This window comes from Gigantopelta aegis, chromosome 9 (assembly GCF_016097555.1).
Source record: "Gigantopelta aegis isolate Gae_Host chromosome 9, Gae_host_genome, whole genome shotgun sequence".
Taxonomy (NCBI): Eukaryota; Metazoa; Mollusca; class Gastropoda; order Neomphalida; family Peltospiridae; genus Gigantopelta; species Gigantopelta aegis.
In genome coordinates this window covers 41514176-41542143 of record NC_054707.1, presented here as the reverse complement: position 1 = coordinate 41542143, position 27968 = coordinate 41514176, and the positions used below count along the sequence as shown (strand labels likewise).

The window sequence follows — 27968 nt, the reverse complement described above, 5'->3', positions numbered from 1 at the left end:
ATTTTCCGTTAAGTTACGAAAATTACCGAAAACCAACATTCTTTGGACGTGACGTCAACAATGCTTATTGACGTCATTTATCTGAATATAGTTAATAACTTCAGAAATGTGAGAAAAGATCACTGTTTAACATAACCATATTTGTTTTAAATGTGTATAAATATAAAATATCTGTGCATGAAATTATTACTATTCAATGGCGATATCTAACTACTGTGCGGTTCTGTTGTAATATTTTCTGCAAATGTTGAGTGGAAGGATCAATAGAGGTAAGTGTTTGATTGTTTGTTTTGTTTGTTTGTTTCTTTAATTGATTGTTTATCAGAACCGATAAGATAGAAGGGGATATTTGTACATATAATAGAAAATGTACTTGTTGTCGTAGTTGCTGTAGTTGATTGGCCTGTAATACAATAAAATTAATTAACAATCGCAAATGTCCATGGTTATTTTTAGTTCATTAAGATTAACCTCGAATTCGAGGTTAATCTTGATGAACTAGGTTATTTTAAGTTCTGGATTGATCATTTAATAAACAAATGCATTCTTATGTAACGTTGCTTATAAGTTATATATGTTTTATTACAATTAACATGAGTGACTTGACATAATGGAGAAATAATTAAATACGACCAATATAGTCATTACGGGAAGAGTGATATCATTTTGTTGATTTACTGTCCGGATGCTGATATGTTGGGTACTTATTTTTAAACGTCATTCCACATTACAATAATTTACTATAAGGATTCTGATTTATTTTTAATTGATGTTCAAATTGCAATTGACCAAAACTATGGTTTTCTGCTCTTGGTTAAATTTTAGTAAAATGGAATTCTCTTTCTCTCTCTCTCTCTCTCTCTCTCTCTCTCTCTCTCTCTCTCTCTCTCTCTCTCTCTCTCTCTCTCTCTCTCTCTCTCACACACACCATAGAGGCCAGCGGACTTGATCCTTGTTAACATTATAAAGCTTGACTTACACTGTGCGTCTAAGGTGACTACTTGTGCACTTATTTCAGTCGCCGTTGTCGTGTACGTGTCCACATCACAGATGTCCTGCACCGACGACAAACAGTAGTTGTTTGCGGTCACTAAGCTGCAATAGACCCAGTAAAGGAAAGAAATATTTGAAACTTTAAGACATTTTAAACTATTTGATAAATGTTTGTTGAGTTTAACGACACCACTGGAGCACACTGAATAATTAATTTTTGTCTATTGGAAGCCAACCATTTGATAATTCTGGCATGTTTCCATTAGCAGCTAGGGATCTTTACTAAGAACAGGACAGCACGTACCCCCATGTTTGTAATGGGGAGTGGGGGAGGCTGGATGGATGGCTAGATAAAAACATTTATTCATGTTAGCATTACTATCAAACAGCTACATAGGTTTTCAAACGAATCAATGCGCATTTTTACATGGATTATAGCTCAGTTTGAGGGTAGAATGATGGAAATGCATCATGAAAAGGTCTCAGGTTAGCACATTTTTCTCGAATATCTCTATCATTTTTGGCCCGAATTTGAGGTTTTGCTCCAGCACTAGGGGCGGATGGCATTTGGCCCCACCCGTCTCGTTCCGTACGCTTATGCGTAATACGGCCTTTGACATACCAGTCGTGGGACATCTTTTGGTATGGGAAAAAACATGATCAGAGAATGGGCCCACCGAGGAGATTCGATCCTACGATCTACCGAGACAGGGCTAGGTCCCGCCCCTGTAAACTATTGGCTGCCTAGCATTTGGTTAGTGGCGGGATTTAGCTTAATTAGTTGAGAGCTCGCCTGAGATGCTTTTTTTCTGCTTTTTTTTTTCTTTTCTTTTTTATTCCACTGTCCCCTTTCCTTTCTCTCCTTAGAACTCCATCTCATTTCTTCCCGATTTGGCAACTCCTCCTATCTTTCAACTTCTTTCGCTGTCCACCTCCACATCCCAGTCCTTGCCTCTCCAAATGTTCAACTGATTGGGTTTTTTGTCGTTCCGACTAGTGTACCACAACTAGTCAAAAGGCCGTGGTATGTGCTTTGCTGTCTGTGGGAAAGCGCTTATAACAGATCCCTTGCTGCATTAGTAAAAATGTAGTGGGTTTCCACTGTTGACATCCAATATGATGATTGCTTAATCAATGTGTTCTAGTGGTGTTGTAAAACACAACAAACAAACATTCGGTTATTTCGAGACTTGATTGAGGGACGGACGTTTACCTGCTGTCTCCTCCAACTATTCCTACCAAAAATAGAAGCATGAGATCATTTGTAAACAATTCCCTCTAATATGTGGGTGCGTGTGTGTGTGTGTGTGTGTGTGTGTGTGTGTGTGTGTGTGTGTGGTGTGTGTGTGTGTGTGTGTGTGTGTGCGCGCGCGTGTCAAAATTACCAAATGTTTGACATCCAATAGCGATGATTCATAAATCAATGTGCTTCTAGTGGTGTCGTTAAACGAATTTTAAACTCTTTTCCAATATATTCATCCTTGGCCTTGCTATATTTCGCCCAGCTATCTTTCAAGCTACTGATGCCAGCCACATAGAACTCTTAAGGGTGGTCCATTAACCACGATTTCTGTAGTCTTCACACTTCGTAACTCATTTGTTTGTGTTTTTAAAGTGCGACACGCGTTTATGTTGCATGAAGACGGTTGACGATAACGATAATTTTCGATAGCACACGTTTTGTTTTTAAACTGTAGGTGTGTCTGTATTTAACATTATTAGTAATAGTGAGACATGGTTTTGAGTTTAATTTTTTTTTTTTTTTTTTTTTTTTATACATTTATTTCCCCAGATCATTTAATATAGTCTTAACCAAAATAACATGATGGTAACCTCTGATACCAACTGTGTATACATACCTGCATGGATCCGTAACGCCCGTTGTTTGTGAATTATAGCAGTCATTGAACAGCTCCATGCACGGGTTAGCTAAAATATTAAGATAGTATATATATATATATATATATATATATATATATATATATATATATATATAATAATAATTTTTGACATGGACTGGAGAATAATGGTTAAAACATAAATAAATCACCTTTTTCGCAATGTACCTTTATAATTTGTTTGCCTTGATGGTATACCATTTCTACATATAAAATATTTATTTATTTTATGAAGCGCAATCCAACGTTGAACAGTACTCATTGAAATATAAAAGCATGCGCCTGTTTTGAACAGGCTTTCTAAAATTCAATTATTTATTTACCTATTTAGATTTAATATTGTCAGTAAATAAAACAAACATCCGAAGCTGGTTAGATGTTTAAATTCAAACTCCAATACTTACAATACTTCACACGTTACATCAATGGATATAATATCGCACTCAGGCGGATGCTCTACTGAGTAGTTAATACCAGTAAACCCAAATGAATGTAGTACTACAGCCGTACCCGAGCCGCAGTAGAACGGGGTTCCCTGGAAGTCTGCTGATAGATTCGCAATGGATTCCTGGTAAAGGGCAGATAACCGAGGACTGCATTCAACGCTTGTAGGAGCCGTTAGAGTCACAACACACGAGTTCATCGTGTCCACTATCCTACAACAAAGTAATTATATGGTTGAATTCATCCTAATGAATACAGGGTTAAACCATTGAATTTGATTATCTTAAAACACTTAATTTCGATATATATTTTTCTAGTTTACCTTATTGGTAGTGGTTATGCTGAATGGCATTGCTATTCTACTGAATTCCATTTCATTCTTATTCCATGAAATTCCATTGCTATTCTCAATCCTGTTCCATTGCATTCCTATTCCATCCCAATCTAGTTCTATTGCCATGCCATTCCTATTCCATCCCTTTCATATTCCATTCACATTTTATTTAATTCTTATTCAGTTCCCATTCCAGTCCATTTGCATTCCATTCATTTCATTTCATTTTTATTCCACTCCTCTGCGCGCGCTCTCTCTCTCTCTCTCTCTCTCTCTCTCTCTCTCTCTCTCTCTCTCTCTCTCTCTCTCTCTCTCTCTCTCTCTCTCTCTCTCTCTCTCTCTCTCTCTCTCTCTCTCTCTCTCTCTCTCTCTCTCTCTCTCTCTCTCTCTCTTCCATTCCTTTTCATTTGTATTTGTATTACGAAGAAACACAGTTGATTGTGGGTGTTCTATATTTGACATAATCAAAACAACCGCAATGATTTGCATTAAAGCCATGCGTTACTCTCGTTTCTCGGTACAACCAATTTCTTGTGGCCTTTACTGGACCAACACAAACATGCATGTATTTCTGCAACCAAGCATCACAAACAAATGAATGCCACACATTTTATACCATACCCAGTATGACTGAAAAGAAGTGAGTCGGGACACTTTTCCTGAGTCAAAACCAATATAATGCTAAAACATATATAATTCTTTAAACTTACGGACACGCTTGACTGGAAGTATTCATGGTAATGCCGATGTCGGAAATCGGTGCCACACAGTTGTCAAATCCACTATCACAAGCCTCCAGTGTGTAAGTCTTTCCTAAAGTGAAGGGGTATTTTTAGTTATATAATTGTTATTATATTTACTCAAATTGAAAAAACCCCAGTAGCATGTTCAAAATGTATTTATGATGTAAACGGGTTATGTTCTATCACGCAGTCAGCAAACTTCAAAGTAAGCATGAACATTCCTCCAACAGAGATCTTTATTTCACTCAAGAGTCATAGTCTAGATTACATTCAAAAACATTTAAGAGTTTGTTTTGTTTTGCCAAATCATGCAATTGCTCACGGCAATAGGCAATGCCGTAGAGGTGTGGTATTTTTAATTCTCCACGGCAGCGGGTTTTTTTCTGTTAACTTTTTGTGCTTTTTTTCGAGGCATGTTTTCATAATTGCAGGGTTTGTTAACAACACCACTATATCACATTGCTTTACTAATCATCAGCTATTGAATGTCAAATATTTGATAATTCTGACATATAGAATACCTTCTACATTTTTTCATTAGTAGCAACACATATTTTATACGCATGTTCCCAAATACAGGATAGCACATACTAAGACCTTTGATAATGACAATGCTTGGGATGGGGAAAACACTATCTAGGTAATGGGTCTGCCGAAGGGGTTCGACCCTATGACCCAAGCACCTCAGGTAAGTACTCTACCTGTGACGGTACATGCTCTTAATTTTGTTTTCGCCTGTGGCGATATTAATTGTTTTAGAAGGCCGTGTGCAGTTCCAAATTGCACTTAGCCAGGTGGGCAACTTGTTACGTAATACTTCTGCGCGACGGTCCTCGATCGGTACGCCTAATACACACCCAGAGCAGGTGTGGAGGCCATGTGGCTAGTAGTTACGTAATATCTCCGGTAGTGCTGTTTATGGCCAGGGGATTGCTCGCGGTTGGCGACAGCCAGTCTGGCGATCTAAGAGAAAGATATGCCGTCTTGGTCGCTGTGGAAATTCAGATGATACGTGAGGTACCGCCTTGTACCCCCAGGCGATTTTCTGATTTTATAATAAATAGCTAGGGTTTAGAGATATCTGGGGGAAGCAAAAAGGACAGAACGATAGGAAGGTATCCCGGGGGAACGTTAGTCCGGTTGGACTTTGGTAAATATTTTATTTCTGCTCTGTTGTATAACCTTGATGTGATTGATGTGACTTTTAAATATTTTAATACTGTATTATACCAATATTCTTTAGACAGTGTCTTCGGTCATCTGACGAAGTAAATCGTAGACTTTTTGTTCTAACATTATACGAGTATTTGGTAATATAAAGCTTAGCCGGTCATCTTAGAAGACATAGGTAAACTGTAGGTTATTGTCTTTATTGTGATAGGTACCAGTATTAATTCTGTGTTACAAGGTTATTGAATGAGTAGTTAAGGGTTAATTAAAAATTAACCAGTTAGGAATAGTGTTGTAATTCCTTTATTAATTAAGTTCCCCTAGAAGCGTTTCTCAATTATCACACGTGTGGGTGTTGTGTCACGGTGAAGTGATTAGCATATTGTGTAAACTAGACACCTAGAGATTAACTAATTAAGTTATCAGTTCTGGGTTGTTATTATTGTTCCTAATTAATTAACTACTGCGGCAGTACATTTGTCAGCGTAGATTAATACAGATTCCAAAGTTTATTGTGTTTTTGTTGTGTTTTCTAGTGAACTAAACGTGCTATAATAATATATACTTTATATAAGATCGTATCTCTGATCATACCTAGACGAGCCAAAGCGGTTTATAACTGCCTGTTACAGAGAGATCTAATAGATATACAGTTAGGAGATATATTTGGATAATCGTGTTTTATTCAGTTACGGGTATTATAGAATCCCCGTGACAGGAGTAGAAAATTGAGGCGCTCGTCCCGGATCTGAAACGGGACATGCATATTTAAAAAAGTATTGTTTGTAAATGGGGGCTTTATAAATTAATTTTACAAATTAACTAGAAGTAGCAACGTTGTTCACTAGAAAATTAATTAATATTAAGTGCGTCATATCTAAACATGGATAAGAATTTGCTGGATAGGCCTACGCTCAGTGTAGTGGAGATTAAGCGAGCACGTAAGGCCGAGTTAGTTGAAATCGCGGGTGAGCGAGAAATTGATTTAACATCAGCTAAAAACTTAGGTGATATAAAGATAATTATTATCCAGGAAGTTTTTGGTGATAGGCCTGTTATGGAAGACAGTGAGATAGTTCCAGAGATAGAGATAAATGAGTTAAGTGTGGAACAACAATTAGCTTTTAAAAAACTTGAGTACGAAAGAGAAGAACGTGCATTAGATAGAGAGAGAGAGAGAGAGAGAGAGAGAGAGAGAGAGAGAGAGAGAGAGAGAGAGAGAAGAGAGGGATAGAGAGAAAGAAGATAGAGATAGAGAGAAAGAAGATAGAGATAGAGAAGATAGAGATAGGGATAGAGAGAGGGATAGAGAGAGAGAGAGAGAGAAAGAGAAGAGAGAGATAGAGAAGATAGACATAGGGATAGAGAATTCCAGTTAGAAAAATTAAAAGTGGAACATGAGTTAAAGTTGAATACTGAAGAAGTCAGACGAGAAGCCGGAAATGGGTTTAACATGTCGGAGGCTTATAGATCAGTGCCGGTATTTGATGACCAGGAGGTAGATATGTTCTTCCAACTTTTTGAACGGGCCGCTAAGCAGCTAAATTGGCCGCAGTCTAAGTGGACATTGTTAGCCGTGTCTAAGTTTAAGGGGAAGGCTAGTGTAGCTTATAATTCAATGAGTGACGAGCGAGCAAGTCAGTACGACCTAGTTAAGGCTGCAGTGTTGAGGGCTTATGAATTACGACCTGAGGATTATCGTTTACGGTATAGCGATTTGAGAAAAACGCAGGGTCAGTCTTATAGTGAGTTTCTGAGTGACTAAGAAGGCAGGGATGTTTGATAAATGGGTGGTTTCTCATCAGGTAGAGTCATATACCGAGTTACGGGAGTTGTTGATCTTACAGGACATTAAAAATGGATTACCAGTTAGCTTACGTATTCATTTAGAGGATCGTGATGTCAAAAGGATAGAGGAAGCAGGCATAGTGGCAGATGATTACGTGTTAATACACAAAGCTCAGGCAGTACAGGGTAGCTCTTTACAACAGGGTGATAAGAAGAAATTTCAGCCAGATTTTTCCCGGGAAAGTAGCTATCGGGGAGAGTCATCTAGTTGGTCAGCTAGTCAGGCAAGGAATGTACCTGGTGGGCAAAGTAAGGATAGGCCTGCATTATCAGCCAATGTACGAACTTTTCGTCCACATTGCAGTTACTGTAAAAAGGATAACCATCTTGTTGCGGACTGTTTTAAAAGGAAACGCAATAATGCGCACGTGGTCGGTTTAGTGAGGTCAGCTCCGTTAGCGAGAGAGTTAATGTTTAGTCCCATGGCAGAGAAAGTAAACCCGTATGTGTCCACTGGTATGGTTTGTGATGTGAAACAAGAATTGAGTCCTAAGGCTATATCAATCTATAGAGATACCGGGTGTAGTCAGAGTTTGATCACGCAAAAGTGTTTAGCTGGTATTGAAAATTCTGATTCAGGACGTAGTTTGGCTTTAACCTCGGTTACTGGAGAAAAAATGGTTGTTCGGTTACATAACGCTTTCTTGTGTTCGAAGTTTGTGATGGGACCAGTCATTATGGGTGTTGTGAAGGACTTGCCCGTTGAAAACATAGGCGTTTTGTTGGGAAATGATTTGACTAGTCAGTGTTGTCAGCCGAAATGTGACCAGTTGTTAATTAAAGACAGCCCTTTACGAGTAGGAGAGAGTGAGGTTGATGAGATTAGATATCCTGCGTGTGTAGTGACTAGGGCTATGGCCAGTAGGGTAACACGATACCCAGAGGATATTTGTGATTTGTCTGATACGTGTGTGAGCCATGAAATTGGAGTGGATGAGGTTATCAGTAAAATGGTAGATAAGTCAACTGAGGAATTAAATGTGGTGGAACCTGTTGATCTCCCGCAGAGGGGAATTGAACCAGTTGTGCTTGATAGAGGGGAATTACCTTGTAATAGACAAGAGTTAATTCTAGAGCAGGGGGCTGATCCAAAATTGTTGGCAGCTCGCACTACGTTGTTAACTAAGGGTGAGATGGAGGATCAGATGTCAGGTTATGATATGGACAAGGGAGTATTAATGAATAAGAGAGTTAGAGATAGGAAGGCTAGGAAGCAACTGAGCCATGCTCAGAGCAAAATAAAATCAGTGTTTGATAGAAAGGATAGGAAGCAACTGAGCCATGCTCAGAGCAAAATAAAATCAGTGTTTGATAGGAAGACTAGGAGTCGGGAATTTAAACCAGGGGATAAGGTGCTGCCGTACCTTCCCATTAAACGGGGTTCTGTGCAGAACAGTTATTTCGGGCCCTATGTTGTGCTCAAACGGGTTAATGAGAAAGGGTATGTGATAAACACTCCTGATAGGGTTAGGAAAAGTAGGTATTGTCACATCAATTTGCTAAAAGGTTATTTTGACAGACTGCCGATAGTTCCAGAGTTACCGGTCCAAATTGAGAGTCACTCAATTTCCTGTGATGACGTCAAGACTGCAGAGAGAAAATTGGCCAACAGCCAGATTCTAGCAGACTTGAACCCCCAGCGAGCAAAGTTAACTACGTTGAAACAAGACAATGTTTCCATTTGTCAGAACTTTCCAACGATTACCAACCCCTTAAGCCAGGATGTGCGCTTGGAACCCAACGATACACCGATTCGACAGCATGCCTATCGGAGAAAACCTGGAAAACGTGCGACACTGAAAAAGAAAGAAACGAAGTTCCAGTGGTCAGGTGAATGCGAGAAGTCATTCAACCGTCTCAAGCAGATGCGCTACTCGTCTCCCGTGATGGCAGCACCAGACTACCGAATGCCATTCAAGCTAGCTGTGGATGCCAGTGACGTGGGTGCTGGAGCTGTGCTGTTCCAAGAAGACGAAGACGGACTGGACCATCCTAATGAAACCCTCCAACCATAGAGTTTTGAGATGGAGTCTCCTTCTGCAGGAATACCCAATTACCATTGAACATATCAAGGGCACATCCAATGTAATCTCTGATGCCCTGTCCCGAAGTTGAACGTTATGATAATGTGTTGACATTCTTGATTTCTGTTTTGTTTATATATATTTTATTTTGTATACCAGGGACTCAGAGACTCAGTGTGATTACTGGTAGTCACCTTATTATTACATGTGTTATAAATGCCCGTATGCGTCGGTTAACGCACCATTTTGTTTTATTGTAGTATATTTCCCTATTCCTAGAGTAGAGGAAATATCCTTTTTGAGGTGGGGGGGTGTGACGGTACATGCTCTTAATTTTGTTTTCGCCTGTGGCGAGATTAATTGTTTTAGAAGGCCGTGTGCAGTTCCAAATTGCACTTAGCCTGGTGGGCAACTTGTTACGTAATACTTCTGCGCGACGGTCCTCGATCCGTACGCCTAATACACGCCCAGAGCAGGTGTGGAGGCCATGTGGCTAGTAGTTACGTAATATCTCCGGTAGTGCTGTTTATGGCCAGGGGATTGCTCGCGGTTGGCGACAGCCAGTCTGGCGATCTAAGAGAAAGATATGCCGTCTTGCTCGCTGTGGAAATTCAGATGATACGTGAGGTACCGCCTTGTACCCCCAGGCGATTTTCTGATTTTATAATAAATAGCTAGGGTTTAGAGATATCTGGGGGAAGCAAAAAGGACAGAACGATAGGAAGGTATCCCGGGGGAACGTCAGTCCGGTTGGACTTTGGTAAATATTTTATTTCTGCTCTGTTGTATAACCTTGATGTGATTGATGTGACTTTTAAATATTTTAATACTGTATTATACCAATATTCTTTAGACAGTGTCTTCGGTCATCTGACGAAGTAAATCGTAGACTTTTTGTTCTAACATTATACGAGTATTTGGTAATATAAAGCTTAGCCGGTCATCCTAGAAGACATAGGTAAACTGTAGGTTATTGTCTTTATTGTGATAGGTACCAGTATTAATTCTGTGTTACAAGGTTACTGAATGAGTAGTTAAGGGTTAATTAAAAATTAACCAGTTAGGAATAGTGTTGTAATTCCTTTATTAATTAAGTTCCCCTAGAAGCGTTTCTCAATTATCACACGTGTGGGTGTTGTGTCACGGTGAAGTGATTAGCATATTGTGTAAACTAGACACCTAGAGATTAACTAATTAAGTTATCAGTTCTGGGTTGTTATTATTGTTCCTAATTAAGTTATCAGTTCTGGGTTGTTATTATTGTTCTTATTTATTAACTACTGCGGCAGTACATTTGTCAGCGTAGATTAATACAGATTCCAAAGTGTATTGTGTTTTTGTTGTGTTTTCTAGTGAACTAAACGTGCTATAATAATATATACTTTATATAAGATCGTATCTCTGATCATACCTAGACGAGCCAAAGCGGTTTATAACTGCCTGTTACAGAGAGATCTAATAGATATACAGTTAGGAGAGATATTTGGATAATCGTGTTTTATTCAGTTACGGGGATTATAGAATCCCCGTGACACTTCCAAATAAAGCTAGATTCTCGACCCTATACATAAACAAATACAAATGCTAAAATTACAGAACATAAAATTAAATAAAATAGGTTTTCAGGAGAAAATTTTGATATTTATAATGTTAATAAATTCCCACACATTTTGCAAAGAATACTTTCAGTGTCATCAGATAGGTCTCACACATTAGCATTTTTGTCACTCTGTCTTCTTTTGAGTTTAACACATAAACAGATAATGAAACTCGTCTTCGATAGTAGTCTCGGACAATGTGTTGTCAACTATCCATGTTGTCACTTTTAATCTACATTCATTTACAATTTCTATTGCAAATGGTAAATTGTAATGTTACGTTCTAAATGGACATTCCTGAGTTTGCTGCAGTTTGTTAAATGTTACCGACTAACAGAGACTTTTTAACGATTGTAATTACATATCAAATATATTTTTCTGCATAAAATATTAGTGGCTGTATATTAAACGTGTTTCTGGTCGTTCTAATATTTGCACTAGGTTAAATTTCATTTTATTTCCTAAACTATATTTTTTCGTACGCACCAAATTATTTGAAGACGAAATCCAGTTTGGGCTTCTTACAAATATTAAGACGACCAGAAACACATTGAATATACAGACACTGATATTCTAAACAAGAAACTATATTTAATATGTAAGTTTAATCGTAGAAGTATTTTATTAGTCGGAAATATCTTACAATGCAGCAAACTCAGGAATGTCCCTTTAATGTCAGAAAACATACAAATATGTTTAAATACTTCAAAAAGATCCATTATTAACAAAAGGTTTTTTGGAATGTATGATTTTATGCAGGCTTGGCGGCAGCTTTTTTATTACTTTAAAAAAGAAACTGCCCAAATATGCAAAAGTGGAACCCTACAGAATTTCATTCAAAACATATTTTTAAACAAATCTGTGAATTTGTTTTTAGCTTGTTATACCCTATTTCAACATTCATTTGATTCACTACCTAACTATAATCTCCAATCCATATTGTACAGTTTAATGTAAATGTTTAAGAGTTTGGTGTATTTTACATCTGATGGGAAATTTTACTTTGAACGGCTACTGTTTTTACGTATGTATAAAGAGGAGCACTTACTTTCTTCACAATAGTAGGTATCCCCATTCACCAACACTTTGGCCTTGTCGACGGAAGTTTGTATGGCAGTGATGGCTTCAGAATTCGTACACACAGACGTGTTTGACGCCATACATTCAAAGTACGTGTCGAATAAGCTGCAAGAGGAAAAAAAAAACTTAAAATTTGTTTTGTTTACAGACACCACTGGAGCTCATTGATTTATTAATGACAAAAACATGATCAGGACCGTATGTCTGCACAGTGCAGTCGAATGGGCACTTGGCAAAAGAGTGGTCGATTCCATGAGTGCCTGGTCTATAGGAGGACAGCCACTCCCTAGGAGATCCTTTACCGCCAAAACGAGGACAGCCACTCCCAGATTTGTTCATCTTTGTAAGTTCTACATAGTCTTAGAGAGGAAACCCGCTACATGTTTCCATTAGTAACAAGATATCTTTTATATGCACCATCCACCAGACAGAATAGTACATACTACGGCCTTTGATATACCAGTCGTGGTGCACTTGCTGGAACGAGTAAACAGTCCAATGGGCCCACCGACGGGGATCGATCCTAGACCGACCGTGCATGAAGCGAACGCTTTACGACTGGCCTACACCACTGGGCTACGTCACGCCCCTCTATTTTTAGCGAAACATATTTTAAAATGTATTAAAAGAACTCATGGGTAAACATGCATAACCAAACTGTGTGTCATTTATTAGCCTCCAGCAGAAATCTTCAATTAGTTTTAAACCTTTTAAGGAGGAGCATGCATTTGGAAAAAAAGTTCTTTTTCGGGACTTGCGCACCACCACCACCCTTCCAAAATCCACACACACACACCAAAAAAACACAAAAAAACACACAAAAAACATACAAACAAACAAAATAAATAAATAAATTTTTAAAAAGTAGATGTACAGTGCGTATATTTATCGTTTACAAACTTACCCGCATGCGTCAGTCAGGTTTTCTGTGTATTCGGCGTCGTAGTAGTAGTTGGTACACAACGAAATGGCGTCGGTACAATCGTTTGTTTGGAATGTCGGGTCGTTAGAGTTTGCTGGAATAAAATATACAATTACTATTTTTAAAAAACAGTTTTCATGTTGTTTCAAAAAAAAAAATAATGGGTCCCAGAAGAGGCTAATTCGGAATTCTTTCTTCGATTTATACAATGTAGAGCGTGTACTCAAATGGTTGATTGGTTGAATCAACAACTTCTTATCAATGAAAGCAGCTTGTACTTTACGGTTACATGGCGTCCGATATAATGGTTAAAGGGACATTCCTGAGTTAGATGCATTGTAAGATGTTCCCGACTAATAAAATATGTCTACGATTAAACTTACATATATTTTCTTGTTTAGAATATCAGTGTCTGTATATTCAAAAATAATATTTTAGGAAATAAAATGAAATTTAACCTAGTACAAACATTAGAACGATCAGAAACGCGTTTAATATACAGCCACTAACATTTTATGCAGAAAAATATATTTGATATCGTTACAATCGTTAAAAAGTCTCTGTTAGTCGATAACATCATAAAAATTGCAGCAAACACAGGAATGTTCCTTTAAGCACCGCTGTTTTACATACGTACAGCCTGTTTCACTTATTATAGAAATTAGTTAATTATTACAGTTTAATATGTATATCTTGCTGACATGGGCAGATGTTTGGACCAATCAATGGGTGGAAGGGCAGCTGGATAGATGGATGGATGAATGGGTGGATGAATGGATGGATGAATGGATGGACGAATTGATGGATGGATTTGGATGGATGGTCGACACATTTCCTGTGGGAAATCTTTCTTCAGATTCCGTAAACAAAGGGGAAAACATTTTATTTAATATATAGGTTTGCAACAAATACTCTTCGCCAGTTGTCCTGAACTGATATAAGAGTTACAGCCATATTAACACCATTCAAAATATAACAATCAATCAATGAACGAACGAATGAATGAATGAATGAATGAATGAATGAATGAATGGATGAATGGATAAATGGATGGATGAATGAATTGATGAATGAATGGATGTATGGATGGGTGGATGAATGAATGAATGAATGTATGGATGAATGAATGAATGAATGAATGAATGTATTAATGAATGAATGAATGCACGAATGAATGAATGAATGAATTGAAGGGATACTAAAAATGGTTTAAAGCAGAAATGCATACATTTTAAACGCCAAGTGAGAGCAACAATAGACGGTACCTACCTAGTGAACAGTTGTATTCGGACCCCTGGTACGACTGGATGAAAGGCAACATGGCGGCCGCAATCTCAGCCTTGGACAGTAAGTCACAGTCCGCCGCGTCGGTGGCAATGCATGCGAGGGACTTGTCAACGGATCTAGTGTCAAATAAAGCAGAAGTCACTTATGTCGTGTTAAATATCACAATGTCATATACAATCAGTAGTGGCAACAAGAAGATACTAACGTAGTTTGATATCATCATATTGCTTTAGGAGCGATACGTAGCCCAGTGGTAAAGCATTCGCTTGGTGTGCGGTCGGTTTAGGATCAATCCCCGTCGGTGGGTCCATTGGGCTATTTCTCGCTCCAGCCATAGCACCACGACTGGTATATTAAAGGCCGTGGAATGTGCTATCCTGTCTGTAGGATGGTGCATATAAAAGACCCCTTGCTACTAATGGAAAAACCCATCGGACATAAGGCTGGTAGGTACAAGTTTCGCAGCCCGGTACCGGCTCCCACCCAGAGCGAGTTTTAACCACTCCATGGATAGGTGTAAGACCACTACACCCTCTTCTCTCTCACTAACCACTAACAACTAACCGACTGTCCTGGACAGACAGCTCAGATAGGCGAGGTGTGTGTGCCCAGGACAGCGTGATTGAACCTTAATTGGATATAAGCACGGAAATAAGTTCAACAACAAATGGAAAAATGTGGCTGGTTTCCCCTCTAAGACTACATGTAAAAATTACCAAAATAACCATGACTGCTGTTTCGGTAGGATTAGTTTATGGGCTATTTCTCGTTCTAATCAGTGCACCACGACTGGGCTTTCCTGTAGCGGGTTTCCTCATTAAGACTTCATGTCAAAATTACCAAATGTTTGACATCCAATAACCGATGATTAACAAATCAATGTGCTCTAGTGGTGTCGTTAAACAAAACAAACTTTAAGATATTGCTTTAATGTAATCAATGGGTCAGTATTTTCGATTGCCCATTCAGAGGTTGGTATACACATGGTCTACGTTGAGGCTTATGTCCATATCCATTATGATTAAAGAGCGAGATCTAGCTCAATCGGTAGAGCGTTCGATTGACAGAAAGAAATGTTTAATTTAACGAGGCACTCAACACATTTTATTTACGGTTATATGGCGTCAGACATATGGTTAAGGACCACAAAGATTTTGAGAGGAAACCCGTTGTCGCCACTACATGGGCTACTCTTTCCGATTAGCAGCAAGGGATCTTTTATTTGCGCTTCCCACAGGCAGGATAGCACAAACCATGGCCTTTGTTGAACCAGTTATGGATCACTGGTCGGTGCAAGTGGTTTACACCTACCCACTGAGCCTTGCGGAGCACTCACTCAGGGTTTGGAGTCGGTATCTGGATTACAAATCCCATGCCTCGACTGGGATCCGAACCCAGTACCTGCCAGCCTGTAGACCGATGGCCTAACCACGACGCCACCGAGGCCGGTCGTTCGACTGACGTGCATGGGTCCACGGATCGAATTCCTATCGTGGACCTATTCTCTGACAGGATTTCTTCCCGCCCCAGCAAGTCCCCTCAAAGGTCATGGAATGTGCTGCCATGTCTGTGGGAAAGTGCATATGTAAAAGGCAACATGTACGGGCTTTTCTCTAAAATCTACGTGTCAGAATTACCAAATGTTTGACACCCAAAAGCCGATCACAGCACATACCACGGGCTTTTATATACCAGTTGTGAGGCACTGCTTGCGATGCGGGGGGGGGGGGGGGCAATCAGAGAATGTGCCAATCGAGCAGAGTTCATTCTTTGACCTACGCACCTCGGTCGAGCGCTCGAGTGAGATAGATTCCACCTCTGGCCAATGATTAGAACCTAGAATTGATGCTTAAAGTGACTGACCCTAGTTTTTAAACACCAAGGCATATTTGTTTTACTATTAAAGCCGTTTATCATCACTGAAATCAAATATTAATTATATTGTCAGGGATTTATCCAGGCCTTATACGATACCGAACATCGGCGCTTTCCCAAAAGCAAATGTCACAGAAAATTCCCAATTTCTTGGATATAAATGTCCAATTAATCACCAATCTCATATCACAATCTAATCAATATATAACATCTAAAAATCAATCTACTTACCAATTTAATTTTATTCACATCTAAGCTGAACAGACAAAAACGATTTCTAATAAATACTGAACATGCTGTTTACACTGGTATTCAGTGATTTTGTATATTAAGTAACACGCTGTAGGCGTAATGCAAACGGAAACCAGTCAAGTACTACAAATCAATGTGTGTATGTATGTATGTATGTATGTATGTACATAGATAGATAGATAGATAGATAGATATTTAAATATGTATATTTAGCAGTCCCCAGTTTTGTATTTTAATAAGGAAGGAAATATTTTATTTAACGACGCACTCAACACATTTTATTTACGGTTATATGACGTCATACATATTATGCTTAATGACCACACAGATATTGAGGGAGGAAACCCGCTGTCGCCATTTCATCGGCTACTATTTTCGATTAGCAGCAAGGGATTTTTTATATGCACCATCCCACAGACAGGGTAGTACATACCACGACCTTTGATATACCAATCGTGGTGCACTGGCTGGAACGAAAAATAGCCCAATGGGCCCACCGACGGGGATCAATCCCAAACCGACCGCGCATCAAGCGGGCGCTTTACCACTGGGTTACGTCCCGCCCCTGTATTTTTAATAGTACACTAAATATTATATATTAATTTAGTTGGAATAGTTAATGATATTTGCACTTGAAAATAAATATATTACAAATTACATGTTACTAATTATTAACATAGTGATTATAAAGTGATTTGGACATATTGGGGTGGGGGTGGGGGGGGGGGGTAATTCTAGTATTTTTGGTACAAATTTACAGAACATACAGAAGTAGGGCTAATAGATTTTTAAATATGGCTAGAGGATTGTTCGAAAATTCTAGAAGCCTTGCACTAGCTGCCAACAGCTGTTACTGTAACACTGTGCAGTTGTAATTATACAAGCCGTGACCAGACTTTTTTAAGGTTGCACGTCGCCATTTATGTTTGCGAACCTTTTAAAGTGTTTTTTTAATTATGTTTTATTTTTATTTATTTATTTTTCAAACATTACATAATTAAAATTGCAAGACTTACAAGACTTATTTTTCAAGTTCATTAGATGATGAAATAACACAAATGTAATATAAATGCACTTATATAGAAAAATCAATTGTTCCTATTTTATTTCTCATTTTATTACTAATATTTGGGTGGGAGTATAGTACTACAAGCCTTCTAACTGTGATACAGTTTTGCTAACAAAGGTGTGTTTTTTTCTTTATCATAGATCTGCATAAATAATTGGATATTAATTTATTTTAATATTATTCTTTTTAATAGGTACTTTTCACATACCAGTATTACACTTTTAGACTTCTTTTTAATATATCATTATGTGATGGGTTGTCACTATATGGTATTGAGAAATGTTATTTACAGTTATTTAAAGGGACATTCCTGAGTTTGCTGCAATTTTTTAATGTTACCGACTAACAGAGACATTTTAACGATTGTAATTACATATAAAATATATTTTTCTGCATAAAATATTAGTGGCTGTATATTAAACGTGTTTCTGATCGTTCTAATATTTGTACTAGGTTAAATTTCATTTTATTTCCTAAAATATATTTTGTTCGTACGTACGAAATTATTTTAAGACAAAATCCAGATTGGGCTTTTTACAAATATTAAGACGACCAGAAACACATTGAATATACAGACATTGATATTCTAAACAAGAAAATATATTTAATATGTAAGTTTAATCGTAGAAATATTTTATTAGTCGGAAACATCATATAATGCAGCAAACTCAGGAATGTCCCTTTAAATACGTATATTCTTAAATATGTGTAATATACTGTGGAACAGAAATTTAATACCACGTTCAACGTCCCTTTAATAAGTTAAAACTTTAAATTGGTATGTGTTGCTGCCACATCTACATGTACTGAACTGTGAACATTGATGTTAAATGTAGTCCAAACTGAAAACTTCAGTTCCTCTTCGTGTCATTGTGAGTGAATAACTATTTTTTTTTTTTAAGTTATGATGGAGTTGAATCAACGAAATTTAAGAACAGTTGTCTTCATTTTATATATAACTGAAAGTCCGAACAATAAAAATAGGTGAATTTTATTTCATTATTTATTAAATTAAGAACAATGTATTAAAACAAAATTAATATAATTAATTATATGTTTTAAATAATATTACAGATGCATAAATTCAGTGGCTCCCAAAAATTCCCAAGTATTACTAAAATCGCGCTAATTTTCCCATTCCGATCAGCCATAGGACTCTGGTGGGAAAAAAAATCAGGGATAAATCCCTGAAATGTATTTTTTAAATTACCATTTTCGTACAATCGAAGTGTTTCTGGTCATCCTGCTGTTTCTAATACCACAAAATGAATTTTTCATATTTATAAAAACGCACGTGCGTCTAAGAAGTAACGGTTATGGAGTCGAGTTCAAGTCTATTTTAAAGGATATTACTCTGTTCTAAGTAAACTTAGTGTCCATTTTAAAGGGTTGAAACTAGGTCTGCGCGACTTTAAGTATATACTTACTGACAGACGAGGGTGAAGTTGGAGCCAGCAGCTGCCGTCTCACTGAACATAGTATCTGCACAACTGTTGATTCCAGGTGCACATTCTGCTAAATTGCAAAACACTCCATGAAACCCTGAAAATATATATCACAACTTTTTTTCCGGTTAATATTCTACTAAAACGCAAAACACTTCATGAAACCCTAAATATATGTATATATTACAACTTGATTCATAGTGCACATTCTGCTAAAATGCAAAACACGTCATGAAACACTAAACATATATATTACAACTGTTGATTCACGGTGCACATTCTGTTAAACCGAAAAACAGTTCATGAAACTCTAAAAATATATTTATTAGTGAAGGAATCTGTCTAAATAATAACGAAGCTGATTTAATATGAACCTGAATGGAACTATGAACATCTAAAATGTTCTAGACTTCAACCTACACAGTACACTATGAAATGATTCGTGTATCTATCTTATTGTTTTATCTGTGCTGTAATTGTTTTAGTTGTATATTTGTTGTTTTTATTCAATAGTCTCTCGTAACTCAGTATAGAGTGGTTCATTACAATTTTATTACTTTTATTGATTGTATGTATATGTTGTATTTTTATTTTGTTGTAATGAGGTGAGACTTTAATAAACTATCTGTCTGTCTGTCTGTCTGGCTGTCTGTAGTCTACGGTCGTTCATAAGACATTTGTATGCATCTTGGACGGCAGTGCACTTTCAAAGTTCTTTACGGCGGAGCTCTTATGTATTAATTATGTAACAAGTGTATAGCATTTTCATGAATTGGTGATACTTTCAAATCCTTTTTTGTTTCCTAGCCATAAACGTCCGTGGTTTTGCATAAATTGACCTTTTGTTCCAATCATAAATCTGAACGACAAAACTGTATTTATTGATCAAAATCATATATCTGCACAAGAAAGAGTCGAAATGATGTTAGGCAAAGTCATGATTGCTTCCATGATCTACTATCAGGTGCTCTTCACCGGGAGGACTGCCACTCCCCTAGTAGGTCCGTAATATGAGATTTCATCCCTCCTGCAAACTCCTTAATGGAGTATATACAGAAATTCGTTAATTCATGAGTTGTATTAATAGAAAATAGTTTAATAAATTAATACAATCTACACTTTTAAAGAATAACATACAGTAAGGGATGTTATTATTATTATAACATTTATTCAAAACGTTGGCCACCGGTGCGCTACAATACACTTTATCTTGGCATTCATTTTATTTCAACTTATTTTCGTGCTTATATCCAATTAAGGTTCAAGCACGCTGTCCTAGGCAATCACCTCAGCTATCTGGGCTGTCTGCCCAGGACGGTGGATTAGTTGGTTAGTGGTTTTTGAGAGAGAAGAGGGTGTAGTGACCTCACACCTACCCATTGAGCCCTTAAGAACTCGCTCTGGGTTGGAGCCGGTACCTACCAGCCTGTGCTCCGATGGCTTAACCACTGCGCCACCGAGGCCAATTTATTTTGGCAAATGCCTCTTGTTACGTGTTTTTCGTTTTATAAAAGCAAGTATAAAATACGGCCTTTATATTCTTCTGTATAACAGCAATATTAATGCTTTGTGCATTCAAATTAAATACCAATGCCACTAAAATAAAAGTGTTTTCAGAACAACACTGAAATATAGTAAAGATCCTAACATTTCAAACTTACTTTACCTGGATGGGGGTGTGGGGTGGCTTGTATGACATGTTGGGCAGCTGGGACATGTTGAACTGCTACCATGGATGGAGTCGAGGTGCTTGTGTTGTTTTGTTATATTTGATTCTTCTCCGTCTTAAATGTTTTACAACAGTGTTAAAGGGACATACCCTAGTTTTTAAACACTAAGGCATATTGTTGACTATTATAACCGTTTTTGATAACTAAAATCATACTTTACTTACATTTTATTGTTTAGATTATCAATTCCGTACATTCGAAGTCTTATTGGTCATCCTGGTGTTTTTAACATCACAAAATGCATTTCTCATATTTTTAAAAACGCACGTGCGTCTGAGAAGTAACACTTATGGAGTCGAGTTTTAGTCTATTTTTAGAAGGCATTTCACCATTTCAAAGTCACAGACTCATGTTTCACTCTATTGTAACTTTATCCAGATGTGTTATAGGTTTGTAGATTAACTAAACTTAGTGTTAATTTTCACGGGTTGAAACTAGGGTATGTCCCTTTAATTTTAATTTTAATAAACCCAATTAACTGCTAATTATTATTAAATCGCAGGAACAAAGCATAGCTTTTCGTTCAGTATGTTACTTAATGATGCTGATGATGATTATCATCATCATCTTATTCATTATTATAATCATCATCATCATAATGATGGGAGACGATGATCATTAATGTTATTATTATTATTATTATTATTATTATTATTACAGGCAAATGGTCCGCTTTCAGAACAAAAACATGTAGGATTATACATATTGGAGTTTCTGGCGGTGCAAAAACAAAATAGAAAAAGGGTCAACTTGTTCATATTCGAACACACATACCCACACACACACACACACATATATACACACACACACACACACACACACACACACACACACACACACACACACACACCCGGTCCCGATCACGCTACGCCCCTGTATTATTATTATAGACTTCATGCATGCCAGGTAATAGATTTAGGTGTGTTTTTTTGTATTTACTTTTTGTTCGAAGTCGGGGTGGGTAGTGTAGAAGTAGCTGTGCACACCGTTTCGGGGTGGGTAGTGTAGAAGTAGCTGTGCACACCGTATCGGGGTGGGTAGTGTAGAAGTAGCTGTGCACACCGTATCGCCGAAATCGAAAGGATATCACAACGTACAATACTTCTTTAAGTTACTAATTAGGCGTAACTCAACCTAGCCATTGTACAATTTAATTGCTTATTTCACAACGTTTGTCCTTGAATGACGAAACGCACATACGACATCGCCTATTGATTTTCGAGGTGGTTTCCTTTAGGTTCCTGATTTACAATTAAGACTCATTCCTTGTGGGTGAAAGGCGATTGGAAAGAATAATACAAAATATTCTCTGGCCGGTCCAGTGTACGTGAATAGGACAGAAAAAGCGCGTTTCAGGGAGTGGTTATGTTCGGCAAGTCAAGTAATAGATTTTTTCTTGAATGTTTTACGGGTTTACGGGTTGGTTGGGAACAGAGAGATCGCTAGCATATTCTAATCCTTAATTCCACAAATGGGTCTCATTATAAACACGGATCCTGCTCCGGGGTCACGCTTGAAAAAGCTCATGAATGATTCTGATGGCATGTTGTGGAAACCAAGATAGTGTACAACATCCCATGGATTTTTTCTCTCTTTCTTTTTTGGGGGATGGAGATGGGGGAGTTGGTGGGGGTTAACCATTAAATTCAGAGCTTGTCGAGTTTTTGAATAGTAGTGTATTATTTTATTTTTTGAATCCAACACTTTTTCAAGCTTCTATACAAATGTTTTCGACCATTCTCTCTCTCTCTCTCTCTCTCTCTCTCTCTCTCTCTCTCTCTCTCTCTCTCTCTCTCTCTCTCTCTCTCTCTCTCTATATATATATATATATATATATATATATATATATATATGTCTTTTTGTCTGTCTGTCTCTCTTTCTCTCTGTGTATATATATATAGATGTTTATCTGGGTGTCTGTCTCTCTGTCTCTGTGTGTGTATGTCTCTCTCTCTCTCTCTCTCTCTCTCTCTCTCTCTCTCTCTCTCTCTCTCTCTCTCTCTCTCTCTCTCTCTCTCTCTCTCTCTCTCTCTCTCTCTCTCTGAGTATGTTTGTGTGCATGTGTTCATCTCTCACATACATAGTATACACATACAGAACAGACATAAACATACATGTATACATAAACGGACGGACGGACGGACGGACAGACATACAGAGATATAGAGAAAGGTGGATATAATAGGTTTCTAGAAAGTTTTGCTTACTTAGAATTTGATTTCTTTAGTTCTTTCAATTCATTTATTTGTGCTTATATCCCATTAAGGTTCCATCACGCTGTCCTGGGCACACACCTCAGCTATCTGGGCTGTCTGTCCAGGACAGTGGGTTAGTTGTTAGTGAGAGAGACGTAGGTGTAGTGGTCTTACGCCTACCCACGCCTAGTCGTTAAAACTCGCTCTGGGTGGGATCCGGATCCCGTACCGGGCTGCGAACCCAGTACCTACCAGCTTTATGTCCGATGACTGAACCACGACATCACCGAGTTCTTTATTTTATTTTATTATTTGAAGATGGTGTGAGTGTGTGTGTGTATAACTTTTGATCATGCTCATATACCACAGTGGTTTCGAGCATGTCTGTCCCGGGTTCGGCCTCTGGATAGCCAGGAGCCTAACCGGGGACAGATTTGAACATGGTTCACAATGTATGTGTACTTGTCTTTAAGCTGTATATTGTGAGTATTGTTGCGTAATACTAGTAATGTATATCTGATAATACGCGAATGATAATCAACGTGAAGTCTTAGCCAGTGGCCAGATGCATCTAATCGGTAACAGTTTCCCTTGATGTCCGACCAACTGCATGAAACCGCCCGCAGCAATACGTTTAGATTACAAATGTAAGATGCAGTCATAGTTATATTGGCATTATATTAGTAGTGATTATATATGGTGAATGAACGAACGAGTGAATGAACGAATGAATGAATGAATGAATGAATGAATTATCGAACTAATAAAGAAAATGAATTGCTTGCTCATAAATATAATATATATAAACATTTATTTTTACTACTGATTTTTTATATTGGTATGAATCAACCCCCTTTTTAATAATATATATATATATATCCCACTGTAGAAGTTGTATATAGCCGGAACAATGTGTAATGTAGAACAGTGAAATTTTGTACAAATCCAAGTTTATTTTTGTGTATTGAATTTTTGTTTTTATTTTGATAAATTCGCGTGTTGATATTAAAATAAATGCTAAACGTTTCTCACTAACCACTAATAACTTACTATCCTGTTTGTTTGTACTAATTTTCATGTTTATATCCAATTAAGGTTCACGCACGCGGTCTTGTCTTCGGCTATTTGGGCTGTCTGTCCCGTGGGTTATTGGTTACAGTAGTCAGTCAGTGTAGTGATCTTACACTTACTTACTGAGTCGCTCTGGTTGGGAGCCGGTACCGGGATGCGAACCCAGTACTTACCAGCATTAAGTCATTTGGTTTAACCACTACACCATCGAGGCATCTTAGACAGGCTTCCCATAATCCCATATCACTGAGATGTGTTCCAAATACAGCGTACTTTGTCTTCAATTGCATATAAACACGAAAATAAATTACATTAAAAATTAATTTTCTGTAAGGGGCGGGACGCAGCCCAGTGGTAAAGTGCTCGCTTGACGCGCTGTCGATCTAGGATCGATCCCCGTCGGTGGACCCAGTGGGCTATCTCTCGTTCCAGCCAGTTCACCATGACTGGTGTATCAAAGGCCGTGGTATGTGCTATCCTGTCTGTGGGATGGTGCATATAAAAGATCCCTTGTTACTAACGGAAACATGTGGCAGGTTTCCTACCTAAGACTATACGCCAAAATTACCAAATGTTTGACATCCAGTAGCCGATAATTAATAAATTAATGTGCTCTAGTGGTGTCGTTAAGCAAAACAAACTTTAAACTTTTAATTTTCTTTTTGTTAATAGTATTTGATTTTTAACCTGTTTCTGATATATTTTTCTATCAGTTTTGTCTTTTCTATTTAAAACACACACACAAACACACATACACACGCGCGCGCGCGCGCACACACGCACACACACACACACACATATGTAAACTTATATTTAAAAGTGAATATCTAAAGACATTGTGAGTAGTCTATACACAATATATTTCATATCTATATTTAGTAAATAATAATACATTTCATATTACAAACGTTATATACCACACATCGAGTCCGGATAACTTTAAAAGGACATTCCTGAGTTTGCTGCATTGTAAGATGTTTCCGACTAATAAAATATTTCTACGATTAAACTTACATATTAAATATAATTTTTTATTTAGAATATCAGTGTCTGTATATTCAATGTGTTTCTGGTCGTTCCAATGTTTGTAAGAAGCCCAAACTGGATTTTGTTTTCAAATAGTTTCGTACGTACAAAACAAAAATATTTTAAGAAATAAAATGAAATTTAACCTAGTACAACTATTAGGACGATCAGAAACATGTTTAATGTGCAGAAATATATAGTTGATATGTAATTACAATCGTTAAAACGTCACTGTTAGTCGATAACATCTTAAAAATTGCAGCAAACTCAGGAATGTCTCTTTAATCATTTTGTAAAACACCATTTTAAATACAACACATTTATAGATAGTACATTTCGATAAATATAAATAGAAGTATAAAATAACTTACGTAAAATTGCTATAAGACAAATAAATATTAAAGCCATTTCAACAGCAGTCGTTGCCGGGTGTGATACAATGTCCTCTCTGGTTTATCCTCCCTCTTCACCGCTATAAAAATCGTCTGGGTAAACTCTGCTTTCTTTCTTTTTTATTGTTCCGAAAATGTGGAATCCTCGATGTCACATAATAGATAAATAAACATCGAACACCCTACTTGTCTTCCATTATCGACTGGCTCTCCTTCATGAATGCATTGAAAACGTCCAGTTGCTTACGTCACGTGACGTTTTATAAGTCACGATTTGACGTTGGGCGAAGTGGACACGGTGCGTGCCATCTGATAGATCTTCGATACATTTGATACTTACAGAAACCCTTATCTTTTGAAATTCACCATAACTGTTCATAATAGCTTCCAATAAAGCAAATAGAAACCACCGTTATACGATGAATCGATTTCGCAAAAACCGACCGTGAACTGTTCCCGCCTTCGTGGACTTTGACACGAATCGCACTAGTCTCGGTCAACGTGTATTCGGTGTAAAACAATATTTACTTTTCAACGTTAATTATCGCCCCTTTAATTTGAAGAAGTGAACAAAAAATTATAACTATGTAACAGCACACCTGTCTATGCAGAAATGAAATTCGTGTGAATGATAATGAATTTCTGATCAATTTTTCAATTTATTTTATGAAACTACTGCGACTATCGACCTGGGTATCACCCATTCAATTTTTCGTTCAAGACGTCGGGAGTTCCTTAAACTTCACACCTGTGCGGTAATTAACCTTTACATAGGAATAAAACGCACGACGTGCTGGTCAGTAAATTAAAGAGTTCGTCTTTACACGCCTAGCTCGCAAAATAAACAAGTTTACAGCTGTAAACAAACAATGGGTTTTAAATACACAGCCAACTGGTGTGCAAATCGCATGACCAAAAAACAAAATCTCGAGTAGTCGGACTCGGTGGCCTAGTGGTCATGCCAATCAGTTCAAGGCCGGCAGATACTGGGTTCGTGTCCCAGGAACCGTCTTCAGACGTTGAACATATAATAGCCAATGATTAATTAATCAATGTACTCCAGTGGTGTCGTTAAACAAAACTAAATTTATTTATTTCCTTTTTTCAGCCGTGGAGTGCATGGCTAGTGTGCTGGGCAGAGGTTTGGTGAATAAGATAAGATGCATTTAATTGCAAGTATGCATGCAACATTTTGACTTGACTGGTATATCAAAAGCCGTGGTGTGTGCTGTCTTGTAAAAGATACCTTGCTATAATTATCAGAATTATTAAATGTTTGACATGAATAGTAAATGTGGTCTAGTGGTGTCATTTAAAGAAGTATTTTACTTATTTCCACATTTGGAGCTGTATGCCAAACAAATCTCAAAATATCTGGGTTAACGGTGGGTTATGGAAACATATGGGTTAAACCTAAGTTAAACCCTGGGTCATGTTTACTGTGCATTTCACGTCTGGCTTTCAATAACCCTAGTTTAACACTGGATTACAATTGTATCCATTTAAACCCATTACAGTAGCGGATTAAGGATGGGGGGTCAGGGGGTTCGTAACCCACCCCCCATCCCACCCACCCCCCCCCCCCCCCCCCCCCCCCCCCCCCCCCCCCACCCCCCCCCCCCCCCCCCATTTGACAAGAAGCCCTTTCTTATCAAGACTATAATTAGATGCACCGCTTCACCTAACAAGCATTCACCATGTTTGATGACGAACGAACAACAAAGCGCCTAAGTGTGGCGGGACGTAGCTCAGTGGTACAGCGCTCGCCTGATTCGCGATCGATCTAGGATCGATCCCCGTTGGTAAGCCCATTGCTCCATAACTGTTGTAACAAAGGCTGTGGTATGTACTATCCTGTCTGTGGGATAGTGCATATAAAAGAGCCCTTGCTGCTAATCGGAAAGAGTAGCACATTAAGTGGCGACAGCGGGTTTCCTCTCTCAATATCTGTGTGGTCCTTAACCATATGTCCAACGCCATATAACTGTAAATACAATGTGTTGAATGCGTCGTTAAATAAAACATTTCCTTCCAAAGCGCCTGAGATATAATATAAAATTTATGTAAAATAATTGTATTCATCACGAGCTTTAGAGAGTGACAAATGAAAATTATTTGACGAGGGACATAAATTTGATAATAACTAGTACCGAGTTTGTTATTCTATTTAGTATTCCAGCTATTTTTTTCCTCTAAACGGCTTTATTTTAGACTCACATACACATATATGTATAGAAACGATGTAAACCACTTTACACACTGTTCTGAGTATTGTTATAACCTTTTATTTCGATCACGTTCACAAATAATTTTCAAAAACAAAAGTTCTCTTTATAATGAATTGCATTAAAATGACATTTTGTTATACATTTAACACCAAACACATAGTCATGAACGCAAACTCTTTAAAGGAACATAGCCTAGTTTTTAAACACTACGGCATATTGGTTTTACTATTAGAGCCGTTTTTGATAACTGAAATCATAATTTACTTAGATTTTATTGTTTAGATTATCCACGTGTTTTTGGTCCATTCTGGTGTTTTTAATATCACAAAATGCATTTCTCATAT

General features: G+C 37.6%; 1 long non-coding RNA gene across 1 annotated transcript; it reads left to right on the top strand.

The window, feature by feature from the left end:
• The first annotated feature begins 107 nt into the window (after window positions 1-107).
• LOC121380382 lies at window positions 108-26943 on the top strand. The gene is made up of 3 exons (XR_005958925.1): window positions 108-269; window positions 12281-12475; window positions 26505-26943. It is a non-coding gene; the product is annotated as an uncharacterized LOC121380382 (long non-coding RNA).
• The last annotated feature ends 1025 nt before the right edge of the window (window positions 26944-27968 follow it).